This window comes from Halichoerus grypus, chromosome 11 (assembly GCF_964656455.1).
Source record: "Halichoerus grypus chromosome 11, mHalGry1.hap1.1, whole genome shotgun sequence".
NCBI lineage: Eukaryota > Metazoa > Chordata > Mammalia > Carnivora > Phocidae > Halichoerus > Halichoerus grypus.
Window position 1 is genome coordinate 6965752 of NC_135722.1, and position 10854 is coordinate 6976605.

General features: G+C 44.4%; 1 long non-coding RNA gene across 2 annotated transcripts; it reads right to left on the bottom strand.

The window, feature by feature from the left end:
• Positions 1-8111: 8111 nt before the first annotated feature.
• LOC118526397 (uncharacterized) lies at positions 8112-10330 on the bottom strand. 2 transcript variants are annotated; one of them, XR_004912587.2, is made up of 4 exons: positions 10188-10330; positions 9824-9906; positions 9371-9515; positions 8112-8464 (listed from the first exon to the last, which is right to left on the bottom strand). It is a non-coding gene; the product is annotated as an uncharacterized LOC118526397 (long non-coding RNA). The 2 variants fall into 2 exon arrangements; XR_004912586.2 differs by lacking the exon at positions 10188-10330 and having other exon boundaries at positions 9824-10170.
• Positions 10331-10854: the final 524 nt, after the last annotated feature.

Genomic DNA, 10854 nt, shown 5'->3' on the forward strand with positions numbered 1-10854 from the left:
GTCTTTCATTCCCCCTCAAGAATCTTACCCCGGGGCGCCTGGGTGGCTCAGTCGTTAAGCGTCTGCCTTCGGCTCAGGTCATGATCCCAGAGTCCTGGGATCGAGCCCCACATTGGGCTCCCTGCTCGGCGGGAAGCCTGCTTCTCCCTCTCCCACTCCCCCTGCTTGTGTTCCCTCTCTCGCTGTGTCTCTCTCTGTCAAATAAATAAAATATTTAAAAAAAAAAAAAAAAAAAAAAGAATCTTACCCCGATCCCTTTATTGCTTGCCCAAAGTCGCCCAGCTAAGGCGCGTCAGCACTAGTGTGCTAGGCCCATGTCTAGCTCTCGCCGACCGCCTTCAGTTTCACCTGAAACTCCCACCCCACCTCAAAAGAACCTAAGTAAAAATAGGCATTTAGTGTATCAAGTAACTAAAGAACCCAGAGGTGGTCTCCGCTCTGGCACGGCTGGAGCCGGTGCTCTCTGTGGCTCTCTGCCTCGAGGCTCTGCTACCCCCGTGCGCCTTCCCTCCCAGACAGGCCTTCTCACACCACTTTGATAAAGTGGTTTACGTTGTACATGATAAACAGGAAATTCTTGGGTTTTTCTTCTAAGATTTTATTTATTTATTTGACAGAGAGACACAGCGAGAGAGGGAACACAAGCAGGGGGAGTGGGAGAGGGAGAAGCAGGCCTCCTGCTGAGCAGGGAGCCCGATGCGGGGCTCGATCCCAGGACCCTGGGATCACGACCTGAGCCGAAGGCAGATGCTTAACGACTGAGCCACCCAGACACCCCTATAGTGTACATCTTTAACTCCTCACAGACATTCTATCACATCATGTGTAATATAAGAACCTTTCAATAGTATGCTTCCATTTTGCCCTGCTCTGCCTTCTATTGTTTTCATACATTTTACTTATAAATTTGTCATAAACCCCACAATACACAATGTTTTGCCTTAAACAGCCAATTATCTTGTAAAGAGATTTAAATAATAAGAAAAAAAAGTTTTTTGTATTTATCCACGTGGTTGTCATTTCTGGTATTCTTTATTCCTTGTTGTCTATCCACATTTCCAGTCTGTATCATTCCCTTTCTATCTGAAGGACTTCCTTTCACATTCACTGTAGCGTAGGCCTGCTGGTGACAAATTCTTGCAGGATTTGTATGTCTGAAAAGGTATTCGGCCTTTGTTTTTGAAATACATTTTTGCTGTATATAACGTTCTAGGTTGACTGGTTTTTTTCCTACCAGTACCAGACAGATGTTTCTTCACTGTCTTTTGTCTTGCATTGCGTCAGCGAGAAATCTGCTGTCATCCTGATCTTTATTCCTCTTTATGAAATATGTCTTTTTTCTCTTTGGCTGCAAAGATTTTCTCATCATCACCACTTTTAAGCATGTCGATTTATGTCCCCTTTCTTAATGTTTCTTGTGCTTAGGGTTCACTGAGCTTCTTCGATCTGACGATTTATAGTTTTCATCAAATTTGGAAAAATTTTGGCCACTATTTCTTCAATTTTTTTTTCCTGTCTCCTCCCCCATTTAGGTTGTATATTTGGCTTCTTGACGTTGTCCCACAGCTTACAGCTCACTGATGGTCTGTTCATGGTCTTTTTCTATCTTTTTGTCTCTTAAGTTTTATTCGTAATAGTTTTTATAGCTATGCCTTCAAGTATATTAATCTTTCTTTTGCAATGCCTCATATGCAATTAATCTAATATAGGTTTCGTTTCAGGCACTGAAGTTTTCAACTTTCGAGGTTTGGTTTGTTTGGGTCTTATTTTTCCTCACATGTCTCTACTTAACATGTTCAATCTTTCTTGTGACTTGTAAACATATGGAACACAGCTATGATGACTGTTGAATGCCCTTGTCTACTAATTTGGTCATCTATATCATTTCTGGGTCAGTTCTGCTTGGTTTTTCTCTTTGTAATGGGTCCTATTTTCCTGCTTCTTTGGATTCACATTCTTTTTTCTTTTGAAGTTAAACTGGTTTCAAGGTAAAGTAATAACATTTATTCCTTATTCCTCTATTTATTTTCCAAAATACATTTTTTCTTTCATTTTTTTAAAGATTTTATTTATTTATTTGACAGAGCGAGCACAAACGGGGGAGCGGCAGGCAGAGGGAGAAGCAGGCTTCACCTCCTAAAAGAAGGTGATTAGAGTGGAATATATTCTTCTTGAATCTTTTTTTTTTTAGAGAGAGAGAGAGAGCTTGAGGAGGGGGAGGGGCAGGCGGAGAAGGAGATGCAGAAGCGGACTCCCCACTGAGCAGGAAGCCTGATGTGGGGCTTGTTCCCAGGACCCTGGGATCATGACCTGAGCTGAGGGCAGACGCTTAATGGACTGAGCCACCCAGGCGCCCCATACAACAATTTGTTTATCCATTCCTCTGTGATGGAGATTTAGGGTGTTTCCAGTTTGGGCCTATTCTTCTACAAGTCTTTGTATGGATATGTTCTCATTTCTCTTGGGTGAATACCTAGAAGTACAACTGCGAAGTCATGTGGTAAGTATATGTTTACAAGAAACTGCAAACTTGTTCTCCATTGTGTCATTTTACAGTCACACAACCAGTGCATGAGAGTTCCTGTTTCTCCACATCCTTGCCTATACTTGGTATCGTTCAGACTTTTTTTTTTAAGTAAACTCTACACCCAACGTGGGGACTCGAACTCACGACCAAGATCAAGAGTCCCATGCTCTACAGACTGAGCCAGCCAGGCGCCCGGTATTGTTCAGACTTTTTAACTTAACACATCAACTGTTCAGGTTTTTTTAATTTTTATTTTTTTTTATTTTTTAAGTAAACTCTATGCCATGCATGAGGCTCAAAGTTACAACTCCAAGATCAAGAGTCACATGCTCTAATGACTGAGCCAGCAGGGCACCCCAACTGTACAGGTTTTATTTTTTTTTATTATTTTTTAAGATTTTATTTTTGGGGCGCCTGGGTGGCTCAGTTGTTAAGCATCTGCCTTCGGCTCAGGTCATGGTCCCAGGGTCCTGGGATCGAGCCGCGCATCGGGCTCCCTGCTCAGCGGGAAGCCTGCTTCTCCCTCTCCTGCTCCCCCTGCTTGTGTTCCCTCTCTCGCTGTGTCTCTCTCTGTCAAATAAGTAAAATCTTTAAAAAATAAATAAATAAAATAAAGTAAATGGGTACCCTCAAGATCCCTCCCCACCATTCCAGAAATCACTTGGGCATCCACAGGGGAGAGACACATTTGGTTTCAAAACTATACAAACTTGAAAAGGCTGATAATACACAATTAGAAAGGTAATTCAAAAGCGTGTTTTGAAAACAAAGAATCAGAATAAATAAGGTAAAATGAAATTGAAGGGAGAATTAGACATACATTTGAAAAGGAAAGGAAGTTACTGTCTGTTCAAAAGAACAAGAACTACGACATAAATCTGTAAAGAATTCATGGTTTAAGGGGCACCTGGGTGGCTCAGTCGGTTAAGTGTCTGCCTTTGGCTCAGGTCATGATGCCAGCATGCTGGGATCAAGCCCCACTTCAGGCTCCTTGCTCAGCAGGGAGCCTGCTTCTCCCTCTCCCCCTGCTTGTGCTCTGTCAAATAAATAAATAAAATCTTAAAAAAAAAAAAAATTCATGGTTTAAGGGAATAAAATATCTAGGATGCTTTCTGTTAGTTGGGCACTGTTTACAGGGTGAATTGCCCCCCCATATGTTGAAGTCTCAATCCTCAATACCTAAGAATGTCACTGTATTTGGAGATAAGGTCTTTAAAGGGGTGATTAAGTTAAAATGAAGTCATTAGGATGAGGCCCTAATCTAACATGAGTAGTGTCCTTACAGAAAGGGGAAGAGATGCCAGGAATGGTCATATATAGAGGCAGCCAGAGGGCAGCCACCTGCAAGCCAAGGAGAAAGGCCTCAGACGAGTATATACCAGCCAAAACCTTGACCTTGGACTTCCAGTCTCTAGACTGTGAGAAAATAAATTTCTGTTATTTAAGTCACTGAGTCTCTGGTGTTTTGTTATGACAGCCCTGGCAAACTAATATAAGAATATAAAGTTCTATTGATTTTATCATTTTTTGCTGGATCCAGCTGGGTCTGAAGATGGAGGCTACTTTGGGTCTTTTGAGAAAACCTAGTATTGCCATTTCCTAACAGTGGAAAGCTAGTTAATTTCTCTGTACTTTGTGTTTTATCATCACTAAAACTGCATCTAATAATAACTATACTAAGGGATTTCTTTTGGGGGGGTGGGGGGATGAAAGCACATAAGTACAGCATCCAGCACCTGGCACACAGAAAGTGATCAATAGGGGCACCTGGGTGGCTCAGTCCGTTAAGCAGCAGACTCTAGGTTTCAGCTCCAGTTATGATCTCAGGGTCCTGGGATTGAGCCCCACATCCGGCTCCCTGCTCAGCGGGTTGTCTGCTTGAGATTTTTCTCTCTCTCCCTCTCCCTCTGCTTGCATGCTCTCTAAAATAAAAAAATCTTTGGGGCGCCTGGGTGGCTCAGTTGTTAAGCATCTGCCTTCGGCTCAGGTCATGGTCCCAGGGTCCTGGGATCGAGCCCCGCATCGGGCTCCCTGCTCCGCGGGGAGCCTGCTTCTCCCTCTCCCACTCCCCCTGCTCTCTTGCTGTGTCTCTCTCTGTCAAATAAATAAATAAAATCTTAAAAAAAAATAAAATAAAAAAATAAAAATAAATAAAAAAATAAAAAAATCTCTTAAAAAAAGGTGATCAATAAACATTAGGCTATTTCCATTTTCTCAGACTGTATCTTGTTCAGTACCTTATAATAACCTCTGTATTTATGCTGCAAAAAATCTATATGAAAATCTATTTTTCATATTTTTTCCTAATTAAAAGGCAGGGCAGAGGTTAGTATTTCCAATTTGCAGACTAAAAGAATGAGGACAAGCCCAGTGAGTTGCTGGAGGTCACACAGTGAAGCTGTGACAAAGGCAAGAGACAGGCCAGATCTTCCCTAGGGTGTTTGTGGCCTCTTTGCATTGGACCTCATTACCAACTGGTGAAATGTACCAGGTGGCCTGTCCTATACTAAGGCTGAGTGCAGCTGTGCCTTTTGAACTCTGGTTTTGTTTTTGTTTTGAGAGCGAGCGTGCATTCATGTGAGCAGGGGTGTGTAGCAGAGGGAGGGGGAAAGAGAGAATCTTAAGCAGGCTCCATACCCAGCGGGGTGCCAGACACAGGGCTTGATCTCATGACCGAGATCATGACCTGAGCCGGAATCAAGAGTTGGACGCTTAATCGACTGAGTCACCTAGGTGCCCCTTAAACTCTGTTTTTAAATCATTTTCCTGTTTCCCTCTTTTGGGTCAGGCAGCCAACTGCCCACCTGTAGCAGTCCTGCTACACCATGGTAACTTCTTGTTTTAGTGGCTTTGATCCTAGAAATCAGACTCCCCGTGATACCAATGTATATAAAACAGAAATCAGTGAGCTCTGAGGTGGGGATTCCAGGAGCTATGTTCTTCCATCTTAGGCTATTGATTTTAACTGCGCAGAGGCCTTCAGGGCTCCTTGTGGGGTGTGGGGGGCTAGCTGCTGGTTAGGGAGTACCCTGCCCACCTGTCCAATCCCAGCAACACACTCTCACCAACAGCTGTGGCACACTCAGTGCCTCTTGGATAAATGGTCTAATGGTTTTGGGGATTGTCATATTTGATGTGCCCCCAATCATGTCATCAAAGGTCTCTTCCCAGTGTCACCAGGGATTCCAGTCTCTAAACCCAGTGGGCAATTTTCAACGGCTATTGGCTATGGGGAAGAAAAAACCAAGGAAAGCTCCTCTTTGTTGCCCAGAATCCAAATATGCTTATTTTGGGGGAAGAAAGAAATAGGGCCTGGGGAAATAAGAAATAGGGCCTGTATCAGTCAGGGTCCAATCAGAAGAAACCACGCAAGAATTTAAACAGTGATTTAATATAAAAATTATTAGCTGTCTAGCAAGAATTCTAAAGAAGTACCATGTATAAGAAGCAGCCACTAGCTCAGGAGCTGAGGTAGATGCCCAAGGAAGAGGCTCCCAACAGAAGGGCTGAAAACCAGCCCATGTTGGATAGGGCATGGTTCAGATTTACAGAGTAAATACAGAGAAATTGTTGCAGTGATACACTGGCAGAATTTGCTGGAAATCTCCCTTTTCAGGTACTGGGGAAAACTGTTCCTGGGGAAGTGTCTCAGCAGAAAGATTTCATTATAAGATGGCCTGTCGGGGTAAGCCAGGGAGAGCTGCTGCTGCCTGCGGGGCACTGCAGGGACAGGCCACGTGACCAACCCAGGAAGGAAAACTCCTTCCTTCTGCGACGTGTCTCCAGTGCCCCCCACTGACAAAGCTTCACACCGAGCCTACTGTCAAAGGCAAGATATTTAAAGGGCCCAGATCCATTTTTAGAGAGCAGACAAGGAAGAATGAATTTGGAGCTGAGAAGCAATAAATTGATAACCAGCACAACCTCGCTCAGATATTATCCACAGAAATTCTACAGCTCAGGCATTTTGCTCAAGACAGCAAGTGACAGTTCTTTGAGGCATGTAGGAAAACAAAAACTAATTATGGTAACCAGCTCCGTTAGGCAGAAGTTTCAAACTATAAAGTTGGGTAGCCAAGTTTACTCACAGAAGCAAGTACAATAGGCTAGGTATATGAAAAATCAAATGCCAAGGGAGAAAAAAACCCCTGAAACTTTTTTTTTTTTTAATTGAACCACAGTGCATGCACGTAACATATAAAAAAAAATTTTTTTTTAAGATTTTATTTATTTGACAGAGAGAGAGACAGTGAGAGAGGGAACACAAGCAGGGGGAGTGGGAGAGGGAGAAGCAGGCTTCCCGCTGAGCAGGGAACCCGACGTGAGGCTCGATCCCAGGACCCCGGGATCATGACCTGAGCCGAAGGCAGCCGCTTAACCGACTGAGCCACCCAGGCACCCACATATAAAATTTATGATACTGGATATTTGAAAGGAATATTTAAAAATACACATTGAAAAATAGAAATCTTTAATTATTAAAATTTTTGTTCATAATCTGTTATTCCTTTGACTTGGAACCAGAAACCTGACACCTTTTTTTCTGCACCAAAATGTCAATGTCTGGTCTCATATTTTGAGTGGCAATGTGTAGAACTGAATGTAATCTTGTATCCTTTAATTGGGAGCGAAATTTAGTTTTACTCAATTTCATAACAGAAAACAGCTGTTCACAGACATAAGTGCTTCCAAACATGGACAGAATCTTTGCACAATGGTTTCTATATCTGGGGTAACTCTTGCTGAGGTATTTGTAGAATTCTGGTATTCCAATGGCATCGTATTTAGTTTTTAATACCATATTACACTGCAGTTCAGTAACTTCCATTTGTAATTCTTCATTAACACTGTCAATGTTAACTGAGAAAGGTGAGCTAAACAATATGAGCTCGTTTTCATAATGTTTGAAATCAAAGAACCTTTTCTGAAATTCAATCTTCAACTCCACAATTTTAGGGGATTGTAGTTTAAGCCATCACTTTCATTTCTTGACACTGATTTCAGTGTAGGAAAGTGTGCCAGATTATTTACAGACAAATGAGTTTCCCAAAGACTCAATTTTGCTAGGAAAGAGCAAACTGAATCAATCATACATTTGTGTTACCACTTGTGAATGTCTTTGCAGAGAAATATTCAAAGTGTTTAGATGGTTTGTAATGTCAACCAAAAAGGCCAGGTGTCTGATCCAAACTTCACTGGTGAGCTGGGGAAGGGGTTTGCCCTTGGAAGACATGAACAAATCTATTTCTTTTATTAATTCAAAAAGTCTCTTCAGTACCATGCCACGACTAAGCCACCTTACCTTTTATGGTAAAGATTACTATATTGTGCATCCAGTTCCTCCAGAAAAGCACTGAACGGCCTGTTAGACATACAATTCACTGTTCACTGTGTTAATCACTACATCCGTGACATGTTCTAGTTTTAACTTTTTAGTACAAAACAATTCCTGGTGAATAATGCAGTGAATAGATTTAAGTTCTGCATCCTTGAAAAGCATTTTGACTTTGGATCTAAGTTTTGCAACAAGCCCAGTGTTATCACAGACCATCGCAGGAGCACCACTAGTTTGGACCAGTCAACATTAAACTTTTCTTTTTTTTTTTTATTTGACAGAGAGAGAGACAGCGAGAGAGGGAACACAAGCAGGGGGAGTGGGAGAGGGAGAAGCAGGCTTCCCGCCGAGCAGGGAGCCCGATGCAGAGTTCGATCCCAGGACCTGAGCCGAAGGCAGACGCCTAACGACTGAGCCACCCAGGTGCCCCAACATTAAACTTTTCAAGACTTTTCTCAACATACCCAAATAAGTCATTTTCAGATGCTGGGTCTGTCATGGGAACCATGTCCAAAAGTTCTTCAGTGATGTAAAAATTCTCATCAACACCCCGGATAAATATAATTAACTGGCTTGAATATTTATGTATGTGCTCTCATCCACTGCAATAGAAAATGTAACAAATGATTTCACTTTTTCTGGCAACTTGTACTGTAGGTTCTTAGCCATATCTTTTACTCGCTGAGCAACAGTGTTTCCAGTTAGTCTTATGTTTGCAAATGCTTGTTTCTGCTCTGGACACATGATTTCTGCACACTCAATAGACAGTCTTTTATAAACTCACCATCTGTGAAAGGTTTTGATGCCCGGGCGATTTTTCCACTTATGACATAACTGCATTTCACAGCAGCATCGGTTATTTTATTTGCATTTGATGATAAATGAGGAAGAAAGTTTAGTCCTTTTTTTAGTTCATTAAGTTTTTCATCACGCATATTTTCTGTATACCAGTCAAAATTCTCACTATGGTTTGTTTCATAATGGCATCTTAAGTTGTATTCTTTTGATACAAAGTCTGGTTACATATAAAACACTTAGGGCTATTCTTAACTTTCACAAAGAAAGATGCTCATTCCCACTATTCTTGAAACATGCAACGCTCTGGATCCATCTTTCGTTTTCCCATTTTTGATAGAGACATAGGTACAAAAAGAGAGTTCACTTTTCTTTACTACAAGAGAAACAACAGCACAAGCCTGATGATAAATGGTAACTGACACTGGTTCTGAGGAGGGAGGAGTGGAAACTGTAGCAAACTATAAAGCCTTCTAAAGGGAGCAGACACTACTCAGCTGGGGCGGACTGTTGGTATGTGGGAACACAGGCCCGATCTTCCCAATTTTTGAAGCAAAGCCAGATATTGTATTTTCACACAAAATCAACTGAGTTTTAGATATTGTAAATTAAAGCAAAAAACGTTAGACACTGTGAAAGGCAAACAAAGTAAGTCTAAGTAAGGATCATAAATAGCCCCATGGCACCAGTTTGGCCTCCGTAGCCCCACTCACCTCCTAGCAGGCGGCCAACCACTTCCAGGGTCGCCAGGGCTTCTACCCCACACTGACCCAGGGTGGCTTCATCCTGCAGGGGAGAAGCTGCCAGAAGCACTACTTTATCTTCGGTGGTGTGGCCCTCCAAGGAGGCGGCATGGGCCTAGGGAAGAAAGGGAGAGTCAAGAGTGTTCTCTAAGGAAGTCACAGAAAGCCAGGCAAAGGACACATGGGTTGGGGAAGCTCAGGGATACACTATTACTTTTTTTTTTTTTTTAATATTTTATTTATTTATTTGAGAGAGAGAATGAGACAGAGAGAGCATGAAAGGGTCAGAGGGAGAAGCAGACTCCCTGCCGAGCAGGGAGCCCGATGTGGGACTCGATCCCGGGACTCCAGGATCATGACCTGAGCCGAAGGCAGTCGCTTAACCAACTGAGCCACCCAGGCGCCCTACACTATTACTTTTACCTTGATCTGAGCAACTGTCTCCAGACCGGTCACTTCAAGTGTGTGCAGCTCCCGGGCACGCACAAACAGCTGCAAGTCAGTGACTTAAGGGCAGAGAAGAGTGAAGTCAGCAGCGGGGAGACGCAGGGAGGGGCGGGGGGGTGTCCAGGGCAGTTCTTGGGGCCGGAGAACACCTGTGGGCGGGACAGCATCCTAGGGGAATGGTGGGGCAGAGCTAACCAGAGCCCACTGTGGGTACACGCGGAGGGCGGGGGGGGGGTTAGACCTCCCACGAGCCCGGGCCCAGGCCCTGCTTTCCCGTTCCCCTGAGCCCTGCTGCCCTCCGTCCCTCAGTTATCATGTTTCCGCTCTAACCGGATCTTACCTGGGACACACAGCCTCGCGCCGCCGTAACCGTGGAAACGGAAGCTACAGAGCGGAGGCGCACATACACCCGCCACTAGGGGCGCATTGCGTCACTGCCCCGCGCCTCTTCCCGCCCTCCGCGGAGGCCTCGCCCCCGCGCTCTTCGCCACGCCCCTCCGCGGTCCGCGCAGGCGCGGGCACCCTCCTGGGTGAGCCCAGGCTGTCGGGGGCGGTAGGCAAGATGGCGGCGTCTGTTGTGAGACCACTTTCGTGGAGCTGGAGAGCGGGCTCCCTGCGCCCTGTGGGATGCGGCAGAAGATGCGAGCCGCTTAGCCTGACACTCAGACGGAAGCCCAGCTATTTGTTGGGACCTCGGAGCAACGAGGCCCCCGCTAGAACTTCGGTTTTTTCATTCGAGGTGGACATCTGTTTTAGCACAGACAGGGTTAGGGTACAGAGGAGGTGGTAAAGAGTGCGCAAGACAGGGGCCCCTGGCTGGCTCAGCCAGAGGAGCCTGCGACTCTAAAATCTTTTTAAAAAGGTGCGAGAGAGGGACCGTAGGACCATGGGGCTTCAGGTTTGTCCAGGATGTAGAGGTCCCAACCAGGGAGGAGGAGGCTGCGAGGACCCAAGTGGCCTCAGTTACAAGGAGCTGCATGTTCAGTTGCGCTCCCTCTTTTCACTTA